Here is an 18,989-nt window from a genome sequence, read left to right as displayed (position 1 = left end):
AAATAGAGTGTGTGAAAACTAAATGCACAGCATCAACTTCAATCTACATAAAAGAAGAGAGCTGTGATAATATATGTACTAAAGTGTGATACAAATCTTCCACAGATCCAGCAAGAGACAAGAAATGATTTTTCCACCGTCCCTGTTGCCCATGCATTACCTGAACTACATCGGTGGCATGTCTCCTGCACTTTCAGCCATTTTCAGATGTTGCAGGTAATGGTATGATTATTTGATTCTACTGAAATAAGTTCTTCAGTGGAAGGTTTGCCTTTCCTCATAAAGGTTTGCATCAGCTTTTTATTTTGCAGTTTTCTATATTCTCTATATCTCGTCTTTACTTCTGAGGTATTGGCTCTCCTGAGATATTTTAAGTCTTTTCTGTCTTTTAAGTTGGTGAAGGTACTTTTAGCTCCTTCGAGTGACAATGCCAATATTCCCTGTGCCCTGCTCATGATGCATACACAAAGCATTGGAGAGTCAGACTCCACAGGTTATCAACACAAAGATTAGGATTATATACCAAAGCCTGTTCTGCCTTTGATCCAGCTCTGTGCCAAGAAACCTTGCCACCTCTTAAGAAATACATATTCCATTTTTCTAGGGCAACACCTGGAGTGCTACCACTTCCATGATGATACTGCAGCATCATAAACAGTGGCAGTATTTGTGAAGACGACAGCATTCCCTATGAGCATTTGAATTTCTCTCTTTAGCTGTACTTCAGTAAAAAGAACTTTCCTTCTTGTATCTCTGAAGCAGCAAATCAGTCAGATTTCCCCCATGTTTATTTATACAAATGTTAGCTCCATTTGATTTAACCGTCTCTTTGCCTCACTTGATTGTCAGCTGCAATCCTGACCAACTTAGTGCTCTTCTGGGTATCACGGGTGCTCTGGTCATACAGCTCGGCTTGGCTTTAGACAGCTACAAGCACAAAGGGAAAAGAAAGGAAAGATTGTGTTTATTCTGTGCAATATTTGGCGAAACCAGGCATGAACAGGGGATGGAACTGGGAGAACTGCTGGAGAGATTCCCCATTTTTGTTAAAGAATGGAAACATGTACAGGTTAAGCCCAGAAAGATGCATATGATGGCAGGGCATTATTGAAAGGAGTGACTATAGTTTTTATTGATAATATAAATGCTATTGTTTCCCTTCCCACCAAACAGAAAGAATGCCTCATCTTCAAGAATAATCCCCTTCCCTTGCTGAGATAAATGACTAAAACTTCTTCCTCATGGGTTATTCCCTTGCACACCCAATTATTGCCTTGTAAAACAGGGTATCTCTTCCCATTACCCCTTTAGTACTACAAGTAGCGAAAGCTCATCTTGGTCCAGCTGAGTTCAGTTGGCTTAGATCTGCTCCTACTATTAAGGGAGGAATGCCTTTATTTGCATTACACATGATGATTAGTTCTGATTATCTGTGCAGAGCTTTAAATAAACAGGGACTTTAGTGTCTGATTAAAGAAATAATGAGCTCTGACTTATTTATTTCTTGTGAGTGGAATTTAGGGAAATTCCAGATAGGAACCAAATCCCAAGAAGACAGGGTTCTCCCCCTTTAGAAGGTATGTATGCAGTTTCTGCAGGACCTATCTGGTCTTTCTCAGGTGGTGTAAACCAACACAGCTTTGGTGGCATGAGTGGAGCAATGCCAATTTCCACCAAAAGAGACTTTGGCTGTTTTTCCTGCCTGCTCGAAAGAGTTCTGTTTGCAAAGGGACAGTTGCCATGACTGTGCTTCCCAAAAAGGGCACAGTAATGCACCCACATGATTTTGCTGACACCTTGTGAAGTATTTTCCCTTCTTTAGGAAAAGTCTGTATGTTGAAGCTTCACTGTTCTGTGATACTGAAGAGTTATTTCCATACCCTTCACATTTTTTACTGTCAGTTGCTTTAGGCCAAGCTTCAGCCCCCATAAAGAATCATCAGCAGCCTTTTCATGGACTTCTAAGAGCTTTGGGTGTGCAGAAGCAGTTAAAGATCTCCTCTACAGGTGACAGCCTACAGCAGAAAGGAGATACTTGGGGAAGTTTTGAAAGACACTGCAACAGAAAAGGATTACCATCATAGTGCTTGCAACCTAGGTGGATTCAACAGCAAGACTAAGGTTGTGGTATGGACTGCCAGAGAGACTAAACCAACTTAATGATGAACCAAAAAAGTATGATAGTTATTTCCCCAAAGATTAGCTACCCACATTGCCATTGTAAGGCAGGGAAGGATGCTTTGGGCTCTCTGAGAAAGCCAGAAATAGATTGTTAGAAATAAGCAAACCTCAGAAACCTTGACCTGCCTGAGACACCATGAACTTCCATGTGGAAGAGAAGAATGCATCAAAGGAATCCACTGATATTACTTCAGATTTCCCCAGAAAATCCTCAGGAAAATGGACCCCAGTGCATAACTAAAAAGAGATAGTAAATCTCACATAAAACATTGTTGGGGAGAAAGGTGGAAGGAAGCTATTATGTAAGTGCATGGCCAAGAGCTCAGGGGAGAGAGACAAAACCCAGCCCCTCAGTTTGTCTGTGCAGAGGTGGTCCAGTTCAACATACTATTCTCTAGTTGAAAGAGGATCTTGGCCCCATTCTGGAGGTTCCCCAGAATCATCAAGGAACTGAGAAAGAAGGACCAGAGTTCCTGAGCTACATCTTACAGCTGTTCTGCAGGAGGTTGCAACTTGCCCAGCAAAGCCAGTGGATGAAACAAGCGCTGCTCTGGTTACTGCAGAGATTTTCTGGCTCAACATGCCATCACTGAGGCATGAGGTGTATGAGGTATGCATAAGAACAGCTAAATCCCAAGTCTTAGTCTCAAGGATGTTTAAATCCCCAAACCCATCTCACTGGAAATCAGAGGAACTCAACTCCTAAGTCACTTTGGAAAACTGGAGTTCAACGTTTTCCTCATGTAGACGCTTTCCAAATGTTTACCCATCTCTTAATCTTTAAAATGCTGTGCCTTTTGGATACCAGGGAAATTATGGTAACAGCTGGGGAATTTAACGTCTATTTTTATCTTTTTGGTGGAGTCTACATTTTTGTGAGTGGAGCTAAGGAGACGTAGCTCGTAAAATTCTTCTATTCCAATATTATTGGGACAAAAGACCTAGGAAAGGTTTTAGTTAGTAAATAATTTAAAATTTTGAATTGATCTTTCCTCTCCAAGGATCCCAATGTTGACAGTCTGCAGAGACAAATTTCTCAGGACTGCAAATATACTTAATATTTTGACATCCTGAGGAGCAGGTCTGACCAGCACAGGTACCCTTCTACTGTGACAAGAGGAGGAGAAGGTGGGGGCACATGTGGGATGGAGAAATGCCCAGGAGGGCAAGGATTATTGTTACTATGGTAGATGGGAAAGTTTTGGCAAGTTTGGGGGATGTTTTTCACTGAAAAAATCAGGCCTAGCAGGTCATGGCCATTTTTACCTTCTCTCTGCTTTGTTGCTACAAGCAGCTTCCCCATTTGTGCTGGGCCAAGATATCTAATAGGTCCCCTTCTGGGTGGGGGCACAGCTCCTTTCTTCTCATTTTTCTATGGAGAACAATGGTTTGGCATTCAGAATGTTGACTTTGAAAGACAAGCGAAAAGCCACACTCTTACCTTCCCAGGAGTAAAGACATTTGCCAAGAGTTGGCACCACTGTCCTGGGTGGTGACAGGGGAAGACAGCATTTGGGCTGCTGCTCCTTCCCTCCACCCCCTACCCTGCAGCCAAAGTTTGGCAGTCTTACGGCCCACAGGTTTGGGCAAAATCCTGTCTTATGTGGATGGAAGGACTGGCACAGTTGTGGTATGGTGGAAGCTGGCCGAGGAGCGGCTCAGTACAGGAATAGGGACACATTTTCCCCTTGTCTCCCTCCTTCCCTGAGAAGGAAGCATGAGGCCGGAGTAGGGGCGAGAGGCTGAAGTGAGGACAGGCAGATGGGGAGGGGGAGAGCAGGATAAAGGGGGCCTGGCAGAAGGAGTGGGGTGAAGACCAGACAGAAACCAGAGAAAGCAAGGATTTCCATGGCTCCCTCTGACACACCAGTGCAGTTCATGAGAAAGGCAAGCTTTTGATAAGGAAAATATTTTATTTTCATTGTTAACTTAAACATTTGCAGACCCCTGAGATCAGAGAAACGCTTTGGGATGCAATCACACGCGCAGACAGCCATCACATTAAAGGCAGGAATAAGCACAGCAATAGTACTCCAGTATTATTTTAGCCATGAGCAAACAGAGCAGTTGCCATATTGAGGGCTGGGGGATTACAGATGGGATCAAGAGGTGGCTCATAAGACAATCTTGTCCTTAAAAGCAGTTTCACACCCTGTGAGAGCTTGAGCACATCTGCAGGAAAGCAGCCCCTGCAGACCTCGCCACTATACCTCCACCAGATGTGAGGGCCCACGGGCAGCATCTGGCGCTGCACAACTCCAAACCCGAGCGCACTAGTGCTATATGAAAATCCACATCACACACTGCACACAGTAAGTGAAAGCAGAGTGCCGCAGGGGAGGTGCAACATCAAAAAGTGGGCTGCCAAAAGGTGTAATCTTCCTTCAGAAAATTTATTGCCTGGAGGCCTCTGTGCTATTCCCACAAGAAATATTTGCTGCTGGTGGAGCCATGGGCCTGCCCCAGCTGCCCCTGGGTGCAGCAGGCAGGGCTGGGGTGCCAGGGCATCCCACAAGCAGCCAGGGACGAGGCAGAGGCATCTGCTTCTCCTGCCTCAGGAAGGAGAAGTGACTGCACACCTGCACATGGGGATGCCCAGCTGACACTGTGCCACCCTGCCTACCACCCTGGTACTCCTTTTCTTGCATTGAATTCTCTTTAAAGACTGTATGGGTACACCTCCACAGAGGGCCATCCCTGCAAAGTGGGACATGAGCTTGTGCTTCATGCCCATGGAGAGAAGAGGGGTGCAGCTGGGGTCTGGCAGGACAAGCTCTCTGCTCTCCATCTCCAGTCTGGTCCTACCAAACAAAGGGTGCTTGTCCAAAGAAAAGGAAAGGCAGCCCCCACTGCCCAGCTGGGGACCAGCTCCAGGTGGCTCAGAAATGCTAACGGCATATACCCTTGCTTCTGTCTTTCTAATTTCTGTTTTTACTAACCTTACACACACACACACACAAATGCTATTTTTAACCTCCCGAAATAAGTTACTAGGGCATTTTTTCCTATTGGCTAAAAGCTGTGGTGAAATGACTTCATATATTGACTAGAGTTTGGCTCCAAACATGTTGAAATATTTGTGTGAGGTGTGTGGATTGGGACCCAGAAGAGTGCTGTACAGGTTAATGCAAGTGATACACTGGTTGCCATGATACTGCAAATGTTGAGATCTGTTGACTGGCCCAAGCATGCCTCAATGCACAAAGCACTTCTTATACCCTACCCTGAGCAGCCCAGCCTCACGCTAACGAAGGCTGCGAGTTCATTTAGCTCATTGCAGTCTGTGGATCCCCATTTTCCAGCAGATGTGCAGACCCCTTTAGAAATGTCTCACGCCTAGATGGCTGCACAGTGCATATGAACTTGCTTTGCTTCATCACTTTTTACACACTTCTTGGAAAACCTTGGCTCTCAGGCTGAAAAAACCCACAGATTTCAGTAGCATGCAACATTTCAGCTTTTAAATGGCTCCTCTTTGCTTCATTGACCATGCTTGACCTGAGGAAATGTGGCTTGTGCTCAGACAGAGGAGAGATTGTTTGCTTCTCCTTCCAGTTTCAGGTGACACATGACATGCTCACCGTGCCACAGGGCCTGCTGTGGGGTTTTTAAGCTGGGATTACACCCAGAAAGTTGGTGCTGCCAGAGCCAGCTTGGGTGTGAGAGACGACCGGTGGGCTGAGTGAAGACCATCTAACCTCCAGGGCTCAGGGCTGCCCCACACGGCTGGACCATCTATCTCCAGCAGCTGCGGCGTAACATAGGCCACCCGGTGCCAGCCTGGCTGTTTGAAGGCTGAGACATATACATGGTGCTGCAAGGCAGGAGGTCAGGCAGCAGCTTTGGGAAGGCTGCCCGCAAAGCCACCCCCTTTGCAGGGTGATGGAGGAATCAGTGCTAGATGGATAGACCTTGGCACTAAGTGTGTGTCCATCCTCTTGGCCAAACCACCCAGGCTGCTGGCCTCAGGGCAGTCTGCGGGTCTATGCTCGCAGTGATGTAGCGGCTGCTGGCTGGACTGGTCCTTGTACTGCTGGGAGTGTGGGACCAGGGCTGGGAGTAACTGTGAATGATCCTTTTGTTCCCTTTTCCCCCTCCCCTTCCTCACACCAGCATATATATATCCTCAGGTGGCCAAGGACCAGAGTATAAATTTGTTTCTCCTCAGTCAAAACTTCCACTAATTTGATCATGGTTTTGCCAAGGAAGGAGTAAATATGGAGTAGGGAATTTGGGGATTTGAGCTATAAAAGTGAGAGCTGGAGAAGCTGACACTGAAGCAAATTTTTGAAGCAAGCGGTCAGATCCAGGCATCCTGGCTCCCTCATATATGTACTTCTGGACAAGACTCCACCTCCTGCCTTCACAAGCCCCCTGCACAGAGCACAAATTATCAAGTGTCAGTGGGGGGACCACAGGGCCAGGATGCTCACAACATCCTGAGTTTCTTGAGGGCCAAGTCTGCTCTAGGTCAGGCCAAGCCACAAGGGTTGAGAGCCAATTTTCTCCTTATGACCCCATACACGGCTGTGCACAGCTCTTGGTCCCAAACCCCTGCAATACACTTAGAGAGCACACTCTTACTGAGGCAAACTGGAAATTTCACACTTCTGAATGTAAAATAGGTCACTTGTAGAATCATAGAACGGTTTGGATTGGAAGACCATCTAGTTCCAACTCCCCTGCCATGGGCAGGGACACCTTCCACTAAACCAGGCTGCTCAAAGCTCCATCTGATCTGACCTTGAAACTTCCAGGGATGGGGCATCCACAACTTCTCTGGGCAACCTGTGCCAGCACCTCACCACTCTCATAGTGAACAATTTCTTCCTTGTATCCAATCTAAATCTATTCTTTTCCAGCTTAAAGCTGTTATCCCTTGTCCTATCGTTGCCTGCCCTTGTAAGAAGTCCCTCTCCAGCTTTCCTTTAAGCCCCCTCTAGGTACTGCAAGGCTGCTATAAGGTCTCCCCGGAGCCTTCTCTTCTGCAGGCTGAACAACCCCAGCTCTCTCAGCCTGTCTTCAGAGGAGAGGTGCTCCAGCCCTCTGATTATCTTTGTGGCCCTCTTCTGGACTTGCTCCAACAGGTCCATGTCTTTCTTATGTTGGGAGCCCCAGAGCTGAACGTAGTACGCCAGGTGGGGTCTCACGAGAGTGGGGTAGAGGGGCAGAATCACCTCCCTCAGCCTACTGGCCATGCTTCTTTCAATGCAGCCCAGGATACAATTGGCTTTCTGGGCTACAAACACATATTGCTGCATCACATTGAGCTTCTCGTCAACCAACACTGCCAAGTCTTTCTCCTCAAGGCTGCTCTCAATCCATTCTCCGCCCAGCCTGTATTCGTGCTTGGGATTGCCCTGACCTACTTGCAGGACCTTGAACTTGGCCTTGTTGGACTTCATGAGGTTTGCACAGGCCTACGTCTCAAGCCTGTCAAGGTCCCTCTGGATGGCATCCCTTCCCTCCAGTGTGTTGACTGCACCACACAGCTTGGTGGTGTGTCATCGGCAAACTTGCTGAGGATGTACTTGAACCCACTGTCCCCTTTGTCACTGAAAAAGATATTAAAGAGTGCCAGTCCCAATACCAACCCCTGAGGAATGCCACTCATCACTGGTCTTCACTCGGACATTGAGCTGTTAACTGCAATCCTTTGAGTGTGACCATCCAGGAAATTTCTTATCCCCTGAGTGGTCTATTCATCAGATCCATGTCTCTCCAGTTTAGAGACAAGGATGTCATGCAGGACAGTGTCAGATGATTTGCACAAGTCCAGGTAAATGATGTTAAGTGCTCTTCCCTTATCTACCAACGCTGTAACCCCATCATAGAAGGCCACCAAAGTTGTCAGGCATGTTTTGCGCTTAGTGAAGCCATGTTGGCTGTCACCAATCACCTTATTTCCCATGAGCCTTAGCATGGTTTCCAGGAGAATCTGCTCTACGATGTTGTAGGACACAGAGGTGAGACTGACTGGCTTGTAGTTTTCTGGGTCTTCCTTTTTTTCCCTTTTTAAAAATGGGTGTTATGTTTCCCCTTTTCCAGTCAGTGGGAACTTCACCAGACTGCCACAGCTTCTCAGATATGATGGATAGTGTCTTAGCAGCTTCATCCACTGGTTCCTTCAAGACCATGGATACATCTCATCAGGTCCCATGGACTTGTGCACCTTCAGGTTTCTTAGATGGTATCAGACCTGATCTCCTACAGTGGGCACTTCTTCATTCTCCCAGTCCCTGCCTTTGCCTTCTGTGACTTGGGTGGTGTGGCTGGAGCATTTGCTGGTGAAGACTGAGGAAAAAAAGTCATTGAGTACCTCAGCCTTCTCCATGTCCCCGGTAACCAGGTCTCCCATTTCCTTCTGGAGAGAGCCCACATTTTCCCTAGCTTCCTTTTATCACCAATGTATCTATAGAAGCTTTTCTTGTTGCCCTTGATGTCCCTGGCCAGATTTAATTCTGTCAGGGCTTCAGCTTTCCTAACCTGGTCCCTGGCTGCTTGGACAATTTCTCTATATTCCTCCCAGGCCATCTGCCCTTGCTTCCACCCCCTGTAGGCTTACTTTTTGTGTTTGAGTTTGTCCAGGAGCTCCTTGTTCATCCATGCAGGCCTCCTGGTGTTTTTGCCTAACTATATCTTTGTTGGGGCGCGTTGCTCCTGAGCTTAGAGGAGGTGATCCTTGAATATTAACCAGCTTTCTTGGGACCTGCTGTGTTGTCCCTCCAACAGATATCAGGGTGGTTGAAGTCCCCCATGAGGACCAGGGCTTATGAATGTGAGGGTCCTCCTGTCTATCCATAGAGGGCCTCATCTGCTTGGTCTTCCTGGTTGGGTGGCCTGTAGCAGACCCCCACTATAATGGGGTCCATATAATACATAGGTCCACTATAATAATTCATATTTTCTTTATCTTTATCTCTTCCTTTAATCCCAGCCTGTTAGCTCTTGGTTGGCTTCTAATCCATCCCCAGCTGGAGCTCCATGCACTCTGGCTGGTCATTGATACGGAGGGTGACACCCCTCCTCATCTCCCCTTCCTGTCCTTCCTAAAAAGCCTGCATACTTCCACCCCAACACTCCAGTCACAGGAGCCATCCACACAATTAGGAGCCATTCCATATGTAGGAGTGACTCTGTACAATGTCCCATTTGTGCAGGCGTATTTAGTGTTGGTGCCAGCATACATATATTTCCAGGTACAATTTATATCCCTATCTTGTGAAAATTCAGACACTTCTTGTCTACTGCCTGAAAACTTGAGATTTGTCTTTTCCATATAAGGTTTAATGTCCAGTCTAGAGGCAGTTTAAATACTCAAAGGACTGGGTTTAAAACCAGCTGAATGATCCCTGACGCAGTCTTAAAAATGGATTTCCTGTTCCCTCAGGTCGGGGGGAGTCCTTTCCCTGCAGCTGGGCCAATGAATCAGGCACCTTATTTCTGTCTCTCTCCTTGTTTCCCTTTAGCTGTTGTGTAATAAGGCACGGCAGGCATCAAGCATGATTTAAATCACCACTCCTACCCCTGCTCAATGTGAGCGTCTGTGTAAGGTATAAGGATATAAGGATTTTTTTTTTCCTTGCTCTCTTTTCTGTTTCAATTTATCTCTCTCACTCAGGAGTTTGCCGATGAATACAATGGCTTCAGACTGGAGAGAGCTGAAGCTAATTTTCTTATTCCGTTTGAATAAATGGCTGTTGGCTCTTACAGAAGTAGGTTAGCCTTCCCATGTGGTTGTAATCTCCTTAAGTCCCAGCCACAGAGCTCCTAATGCCTGTTGTATAAATAATCCACCTCTCATACATGGTTGTGTTGTCCTCGTTTAATTCTTTTTCTGCATATCTCTCTCTAAAAATGCTGGCACTGGGAAATGTCCCATTATAAATGTGTATTTCTGAGCATTCTAATCCTCTTTGCTCAGGTAGCTTTTACTGCTTGCCCTGCATCCTACCTCCAAAGAGGATGGGAAGCCTCCACGTCATGAGAAAAAAATAAATCTTTTGCTGTAGGAAGCAGGGTCCCTGTGGCCAGGAGTGCACCTCACCACGTGCCCTGCACTGGCCAAGGGAGTGGCTGGAGACTGATACCAGTTTGATGCTAGGCTCCTCTGCAGCTCAGGAAATGTCATGTCCCATGGCCTCACTCCTCCCACTGTCCTTAGGATTCTTAGGATAACACTCAATGAGTGCTGCTGAAATATTCCTGGTATCCCAAGGGCAGATGACTACCAGGGAAGCTAAACATGTAGAGGTTCAACAAAATTTACAGCTTGCTATGGTGTCTTTCCATCCCAGTAGGCTACGCACCTTGGTTATCCACAGTAAATCTGCTGGCACCCAAAACATTTTGGGCTTCTGTCACGGTTAGTCTCTATGAAGACCCAGGAATGAATCAGGTCTGTTGCTCTGTTACATACATTTCCATAAGGTGGGGTGGCTGATTTCTCTCTCTGTCTGGATACAGTTTGTGGAAAGTAAAGTGTTGAGACCTAAGCGTGGAGGTTCACAGTCCCCGTAAATCAACATAAGGTGATGCTGCTGTTAGAGGGGGAGCTGCACCCTGGATCCCTGCTGCCGGGACCGTCCCTCTGCCAGTACCTGCTGTCACCGGCTGGGCAGCTCAGCAGCTTAGACTGGCACAGAATGACTGAAACCACATGACAGGGTTTCAGTGCTGCTCTGAGTCTCTCCATAGGCAATCCCAACAGTCTGTCAGGGCTTCTTGTATGAGAAGTAGATGATTTGTTCATAGCCAAATACTGCCTGTGGACTTGAGCCAGCCAGTGGGTTTCACATTCACATTCAATAAGACATTTTCAGGTGAGACTTCAGCATTTCTCACTGTAAATCCTTGTACCTGGTATGCAGCTAGAGCAATCTGAGGGTCTTCCCAAATGCCTAATGCAGTTGTCTCTGTAGAAAAACCTGTCCCTGTTAGAAGAAGCACAGATGATACCCTGAAGTATAAAATGAAGCTGCTCCTACATTTTTTTCTTATCAGTCATGATATGGGTATTAAGAAAACAGGATGTGCAAACATTCTGTCTCTGAAACATCATAGGGGATTGCTGACTCTCAGCTATGTCACAGTAGGTTCTCAGAGTCATCTGCATGGTACCAGTAATCCTAAGGTGACTGAGCCTCCAGGTTGTGTAGCCTGGGGCTGGGCCTATGGGGTGAGCTCTGCAAGGATGGGTCCCTGCAGCCAGAATATGACCTCTCACATCGTGGGGAAAAGGTTTCAGGAGGACATCCCCTCGTTTGGTTACACGTGTCAGAGGTGTCCACTGAGAACAGCAGGAGAGATGTGAAGGGCAGAGTTTATGTGGTCACAGACCCTGGCATCTTTAGGTTTAGGTGAGAGCTGAGAAATAACCTTTGGGAATGACAGTTTGAGATGTAAATGCCTAGTGGAGTTAGGGTAAAAATTTCATTCTCAAGTGCTTTTGTGGATCTAACACCTAGAGCTTTGAAAGTGTAAATGCAGCACACTTGACAACTATACTTCACAATTAGTTACAGTGTTGAGAACCAGTTACGTATAAAGAAATATCTGTCATATTCTAAGGATGATGGGGAATATGTATCATTTACATACCTTAGGATAAAGTTTTAGCATTTGGGATCAAAAAACATGAGCATGAGGAAAACCAATGGCTATCTACCATGTCCTTTTTACTATACCATTCTGTCAAGCATAAATTAGTGACACATTTCCATTTACTGTCATTTCTCAACTGTAAACATTCTGAATGGCTTCAAACACTCAAACCTTGCCATAGCATCGAATAGCTAAGCCACAGTAATGAAAAGTGCAAGTATTTTGCAAGCTGAACAGCATTTGTGTTGTTCAACAGGTAAAAGATACATAGCAGAAATTAAAACTTGGTAAAGTAAACTTTGAAGGACAACATAGTCCTTCTTTTAACATTTATTGTTAACTCAAAGGCTTCAGGTTAATTTAATTTCCTTCCAACATACAAATCAACAGTTTGACTTTGCTGGATGCACAGTTCTGTTCCTTTGAATCCTAAAAGCATATTGTTTACACGACATAATCAGCAAATGAAAATGATCTTGTTCACAGAGGGTCCGGTTCCCACAAAATATCCACACCCTTCCTTGCTCATGAATTATGGATGCCTGGGGTCTGTGCTCTACCAGAAACTTGGCTGGGCTATGTAAAACCATTTTCTGGAGAGTGTGTTTTATTTTGAATGAAGCAAACAGGCAAGAAGCCAGTAGGATTAAAATGGATTCTTTATTTAAAACAACTCACAAAACACAGCAGCTCCTGCCATTTTGTTAGTCTCCCCTATTTCTCTCCAGACCCCTTTTCCAGGCTTTGGCTGGTGCTGTTGAGTACACTCTGCATGTCTCAGGGTGCATCGGAGGGTGGCTGCTACCCAGGGCTGGTCGCCACCTGAGAGCTGGTGGACACAAGAACAAGGAGACGCTTGTGGGAGCCCCAGCCGCCAAGTCACTGGATCCATTAACCCAACCCTAGCATGAGGAAGTGACATCCATCTTTCTGTTCCCTCAGCTTATAGGAAATAATTCCTCCAGGTATAATTCGGAAATACTGTGAAGCTTTAATTCTCTGAAATCATAACAAAGAGCTCTCAGATTCCCCAATGAAAAAGGGAATGCTGTATATCTATCTAATATTATGCTGCATCCAAAGCTCCCTGAATTATTTCAGCAGTATTAACAGAAGTTTATTGAATAGAGGCAAAATAGTGAATGGGCCACATCCACAAGAGCTGGGATACCATGAGGTACTCCAGCAGTGCTCAGAACTGTTCTGCTTGATGAAGCACAATGGAGCTGCCTTCTCTGTTCCCAGAAAAATCTACATGCATGATCTCCTTTAAGTCACTGCAACATTTTTCTCTGGTTGCCTTTCTCTGATGCCAAATACAGAAAACAGACAAACCTGAAACAAGAAGTATGGACCTCCTTCACTGAAGAAGAGGTAATCTGACAGCAACAAACAAACAAACTGAAGTGTCATGAAAGTTATTTGAGTATTGTACAAAATGCTTCTCAGTGCTATGAAATTAAAAGCTGCCAAATTGTTCAGCAATGGCCTCTGACAGAAGTCTGTGGCTCAGAGTCCCACCCCCATTACTGTTTAAATGTCAGCTGCCCATCAGGTTCCAGACCCCGTGAGCACTGGATCCTGCCCTACACACATGTCAGCAGAGCTGAAGTGTTGCTGAGCTCAGCCAACAGCCACCCCTAAATGTTCATGAAGGTGCCTGCTCTTACTTACTGCCCATTAGGTCCTCACCATGCAGGACCCCTTCCAAGGCCACTGCCCTGAAAGAAGTCCTGTCCTTTCACTGTCTGCCCTCCAGAGAGCCAAGAAATAACCTCTTCCTCTCTCCTTCCTCAAGACTCTCCCATTACAAAAGCGGCCTTTCCACCTCTTTAATCACTACTCCTTCTTTCTTATTTTGCCTCGCTATGTTCACTGCTTATCAGTTTGCTCAGCTCAAAGACTTTGAGTTTTACAGGTTGTCAACACTATAGGCACTAACCCTCACAGAGCACCCAAGCTGCGGGCACCACATTTGCTGCCACCCCACACCAGTCCCTGTCCCAAAACCTGCATTCCACAGCTGGGGCTGGGATGGGCAGAGGCAAGCCCTTCCAAGCTGAGACAAACGATACTTAAAATGACAGAGGAAAAAAGGAGGAAAAAAGAGCAAGAGCCCTGTTAGCTGCAATTGGCAGCCACTGTGTAGTTAGAAGGACCTAGAGGACTCCAGAAAGAAAGCATTTCTCTGTGTGCTTTCCAAGATTTGTTTTGAAAAGATGCCAGGCAGAGCTCTGCAGAGCTAAGTGGAAGTAGCAAGCATGATGGTGACATCTTTAAACCTGGCCAGCTACTAATGGGCTTTTTACAGGGCCAGAGCGATAAGTCTGGTAGAAGATTATTTTCTTTGTTCTTGTGAAATCACGTAGTCCTTGTTCTTGATAATTGTGTAGGTATTCATCCAAGAGTACATGTTAAAGAAATACCTATGTCACTGAGACAAGAGGAACCACCATAATTTATATGAGAAGTCTGACATTCCAGGATTAAGTAAAAAAAATCATATTTGCCATTTTTAAATCACCTCTGGGCAGGATATCCAGTCAGACATTACCACAGCCTAATTAACCTGATAAGAGGAGGGACAACAGTTAATGTTCAAAAATACACAACCTTCCGCCCTTCCCTTGTCTGAAAAGAAAAAATAATTAAAGGAGGATTATAAATTTGTTATCACGTCTATTAATAATCATCTCAAGGGCATGGAGAAGAGTCCTCTTGACAAAGCAGAAATTAATAAGGAATAGTTTAGGAAGATCTACTTAGAGTAGATTACAATTGTCTGTGAAAATGTTTCTCCCCTCCCCATAAGATGCTTGGAGTTGCATTATCATCTGAGGGGAAAATACGGCAAAGGCTGCCAAAAAAGCATCAGAAGAAAATTAATATAGAAAGGAAAGGCTGAGACAAGATGATGTTCCAAAGGTTACAGGCTTAATATTCAGAATTTCTCCAGTCCAGCCTTTGTCCTACCAGCAAAATGTGCTGAGTTGAAATAAAATATATATCTGCTATTTCTATTTGCATATATTACTGGATTGTATGTAGCAATTTATTTCCTACATTATGTACTTTTTTGGCTTATAAGGGAACTAACATTGAGAGATCCACTGTACTGCAAAAAACCCCTGTATTCTGGTGTCCAAAAGGGTCATGTCTCCAACTTCTGCTATTTCTGCTTGGAGTGATGAAGAAAACTATCTCAGTGTGCAGGACAGAGGGGCCAGCTTGAAGCTTGTGGAAATTAATGATGCTTCAAATTAGAGGGAAGAAGGGAAGGAATATTTCTGAAAATGAGTAAATGCAAAAAATATAAATGTACTAGAAGTCATCACCAGCCACTAGAGTGAGAACTGGGAGTCAAGGGTGTTCAACGCTTCAAGCAAGTGAGAATTGGAGGCAGGGAGGGAGAGGAAGAGCAGAAAAATACTTCTTTTGGTGGCAAATTCCATCCTAGAGGTATATAAATATCCCCAGATAGACACAGTCAAGAAAATGCAGCAGACAAGAGGAAGAAGACCTACCCAAGAAGACAAACAGTAAGACGTGCTGATGAAATTATGCATTTTCCTGGTGTAATGCCACTGTTGCATATCTGGTCAGTTAGGTATGTAAAAAACAAACAAAACAAAGCAAAATTCACTAGTGCCTTTTGTACTTCAAGATGGAAAAGAGAGGAAGCAGAGAAAGACATGCTGGTTTTAAGGGCACATACTACATCAACTTGTGTAGAAAAATGGAGGCTTATAGGGCTCTATTACTGAAATAAATCCTCCATGTGTTACAAAGCTTCCTAGCTTAACACTCTCACTGATAGAAGCAGGTACCTTTTCCCATGTACATTAAGGCCTATCAGAAGCAGTCTTGTAATCACACCATTTAGGTTACTGCTTCCTCTCCAAGCACAGAGTAATCAGGAGAGTGAAGTGCTCCAGCCCATAATATCCTAGCAGCAAAGGTTGCGTTATGTAAAAGAATGGCTTTCAAATAGTCTGTGGAGAACATGTTCAAGGGACTATACCTGACACCTAAACACAACTATCGGCTTGCTTTTTCTTCAAGCATCAGATGGGTTGAGCCATGCTGGAAAGGTAGGAATAGAGAGTTTAAGGAACCTGGCAGGCATCCCCTGGTGAACTGCACAGTGGCTTAAGACATAGGTGTCCTTGCGCTGCCGCCTTCCCTCTTCCCTGAAGAAAATCATACCCACTGCAGGGTCTGTCTGCCCACTTAAAAGTAAACTCCTAGAGAAGGAGGCTGCTCTGCAATCCTTAGTGCCTGTGGTTCACCATGCACAGAGCCAGGGGCAGGGCTGATAGCTGTGGGGCAGGGCTGAAGTGCAACAAGCAGGGTTACCACTTTCTGGTAGTCTCTGGCAGCGGTGTCAAGGCTGCAGGACTCTCCTGAGACATTTTTGGCTGTGAGGGCAACCGGGATGTGTAGGCAGCCTGAGCTCAACCAGTGTGGATGCCGCAGCTGGTGGGTGCTGATGGCCCAGAGGCAGCTACATGAACAGACCAGGCTGAAGGCTGCTCCCTGGTCCAGTACCTCAAGGTCAGACTAGACATGTACTCCAATTCAGGAACGACATCAGCTTTTTATGATTCAGCTTACACCATGTGGGACAGGGTTATCATGTCTACTGGTTGAAATGTGTTTCAACACATGCGTCAGTGTACACAATTGTAGACAAGCCCTTAATGTGAAGCACCACCAGGGTGCGTGTTTTTTCCCCCAAACCGAAGACTCAAAAGCAGAACTATTCTTCCTATGCTATTTAATGAGATAAGACTAACCTGAAGTGAAATCATTGCTGTACAAGAAAACTCTAAGTAATAACATCCATGTGCAATTCCATGTGATATGATCATTCTTAAAAAAAGAAGCCTTAAGTGCATGGGGGTAGTCATTAACATGAAGAAGGGAAAGGTGGGCCACCTTTAGTTTCTGCAGTGTGAAATTCTGTGTCTTTTCCTGTGTTTGTTGAATTTAGCACATATTATCAGTCAAACTGTGACAGATATGTTTTAGCAGAGCAGTCAAGAAAGTCCTCCTCTATCTGCTCTCCAAGATACCGTGGTAACACAAACCATTCCTTTCTCCATCTGTCTGCATAGCTCCTCATTATTAATTGTATTTCCCAAGGTTCAGGAGTGTCTTCAGTAACCTTGGGAAATCTTGTTTTCAAACTCAAAATGTGGTTTCTTTCCTGATCCTTCTTACATCCCCCTCTTTAAAATGAAAGGCTTCCATTCATAGTTACCCTTTCTTTCCTCCTCTTTTGCCAGTTTTCAGTCCAATATGCTCATTGTCCTTCTGTTCCATGACTTCAGACCTTAGACATTTTAACCAACAGTGGAGAATGTTGTCAAATGCTTTCTGAAAAACGGAGTCTATAATATCCTTTCCCCTTCCTTAACCAGGGCAGTAATTTCCTCAAAGAATTCCAACAAATTAGTTAGGCATGATCTCCTTTCCCTGAATTGATGTTAGCTGTCTTTAATCAAGCTCTGCTTTTCCAAGTGTTCCCTATTTGGTTCCTTAAAGGAGTTTCGGAGTCTTTCCCCTTCAGTGAAGTCAAACTGACAAGTCTGATTTTTCCCAGTGTCTGGGGAAGCCGTCTTCTTTTTTCCCATGAGAAATAAATTTCAAGTAATTTTAGCAGTCTCCCACTTACAGACACTTAATCGCTTCGATTTTTAAGCACAGTTTTTGCTGTCAAGACAGGGGATGCATGCTAAGAAGATGAGGGCGAGAACAGAGAGACACAACATTGCAGATGACAGCGTTATATAATTGGATTATATATTTTGAAAGTTGGGAACCAAATAATAACAAGCATTTTTTATGAAGTCTGAGATTCGTATGAATTAAACTCATGACCAGTTCCTCCTGCAGGCAAGCAACACTGGGACTTGTACCAGCCTACAGTGCTTCCCTGCAGACCTTGCTGAGGAACATCTGTTGGGATGTGACGTGGCTTGTGTTAGTCTTCAGTGTGTTTATGTACTTATGAGGCTTTGCAGCCTGTCCCCCAAGCTAGTCTTTCACTTCAGGCATGAGTGAATTGCGGGGGGGGGGGGGATGGGGGGGGGGGGGGATGGGGATGGGGGGATGGGGAAGATTAGTTGGTATCAGCACTGGCAGCCCGTGTGTGCCCCTGCACACATATATGATGTGCTGCATGATCCAGGTTCATGATGGCACAGGCTTCTCCCCACACACCACTGAGAGCAACTGCATCTGTGTTGATGCCATTTGTTTGCCACATAGTGCCAGACCCTGTCCCTTGCCCTCGGTGGACATTTGCTGGCCATAGTCAGTAATCTCCAACTGCACTCGGGACCAGCCATGAGGGGCAAGCAGACCACAGCGAGGTGGGAGGCAGCAATACCCCATCGGGACCCCCTCTGCCCCACCACGCCTGCAGTGTCCCAGAGCAGGGCAGCCCGGGGAGCCTGGCACAGGGTGCTTACCATACCCTGCCGCTCACAGGTCTGGGTTTGGCTAATTTCACCTTAATGTCTGCATAAATCACTTTTTTTTGCAGAGGCAAGCTTCATTCCTGCTGTCCTCCAGGGACAGAGATGGTCTCAATGCAATAAGAGAACTGTCCCTGGGAAGGGGACAAAGGCGTGACCATGCAGGATGGCCTTGCACCTGGCCATTGCGCCTGGTCTCATGAAGCAGTGAAATGCCCAACAGATGTAATTGTATCCAAGGAGAAAAAAAAGGAGTTTTCACTGCTGTCATGGAAAAGGGAAATAAAAGAACATCGAAAGAAAGGAGGTTCTGCCTCTTGTGAACTATAAGATCCGCTCAAAGTCACAGCAATAAGCACATCCCATGATACTTTACATTTTTATACAAATTTGAATTGTATGAACTATGCATTTCTCGGATTCCCATCTCTGTGAGTGATACTGTACTGATCTAAGATAAGCAGTAAGAAATCCCTGTATCAGTAGGTTTGTGTCCAGAGTGAAGACAACTGCTGGATCCTCCTCATTTCTAAAATAAGATTGTTAATACAGGCTGTTCTGGGAACACATCATTTACTGCCCAAAAGGAAAAAAGATTCTGGTGGCCGCACCTTTCATAGGTAAAGAATATGCATTTGAAAAGATAACAGAAATCAGTCATTAACAGTTTTAGTCATTGTGTTTTAAAGTCAAGATAACCCTCAAAGTTGTTTCTTTATGTTT

The 18,989-nt window shown here is 45.3% G+C and overlaps 1 long non-coding RNA gene across 1 annotated transcript; it reads right to left on the bottom strand.

Moving 5' to 3' along the window:
* Positions 1-770: 770 nt before the first annotated feature.
* Positions 771-17,874, bottom strand: LOC308065157. Its single transcript, XR_013928687.1, has 2 exons — positions 3,448-17,874; positions 771-927 (listed from the first exon to the last, which is right to left on the bottom strand). It is a non-coding gene; the product is annotated as an uncharacterized lncRNA (long non-coding RNA).
* Between the last annotated feature and the right edge of the window lie 1,115 nt (positions 17,875-18,989).

This window comes from Falco punctatus, assembly GCF_963210335.1.
Source record: "Falco punctatus genome assembly, chromosome: 6".
NCBI lineage: Eukaryota > Metazoa > Chordata > Aves > Falconiformes > Falconidae > Falco > Falco punctatus.
This window is presented reverse-complemented; position numbering and strand designations above follow the sequence as displayed.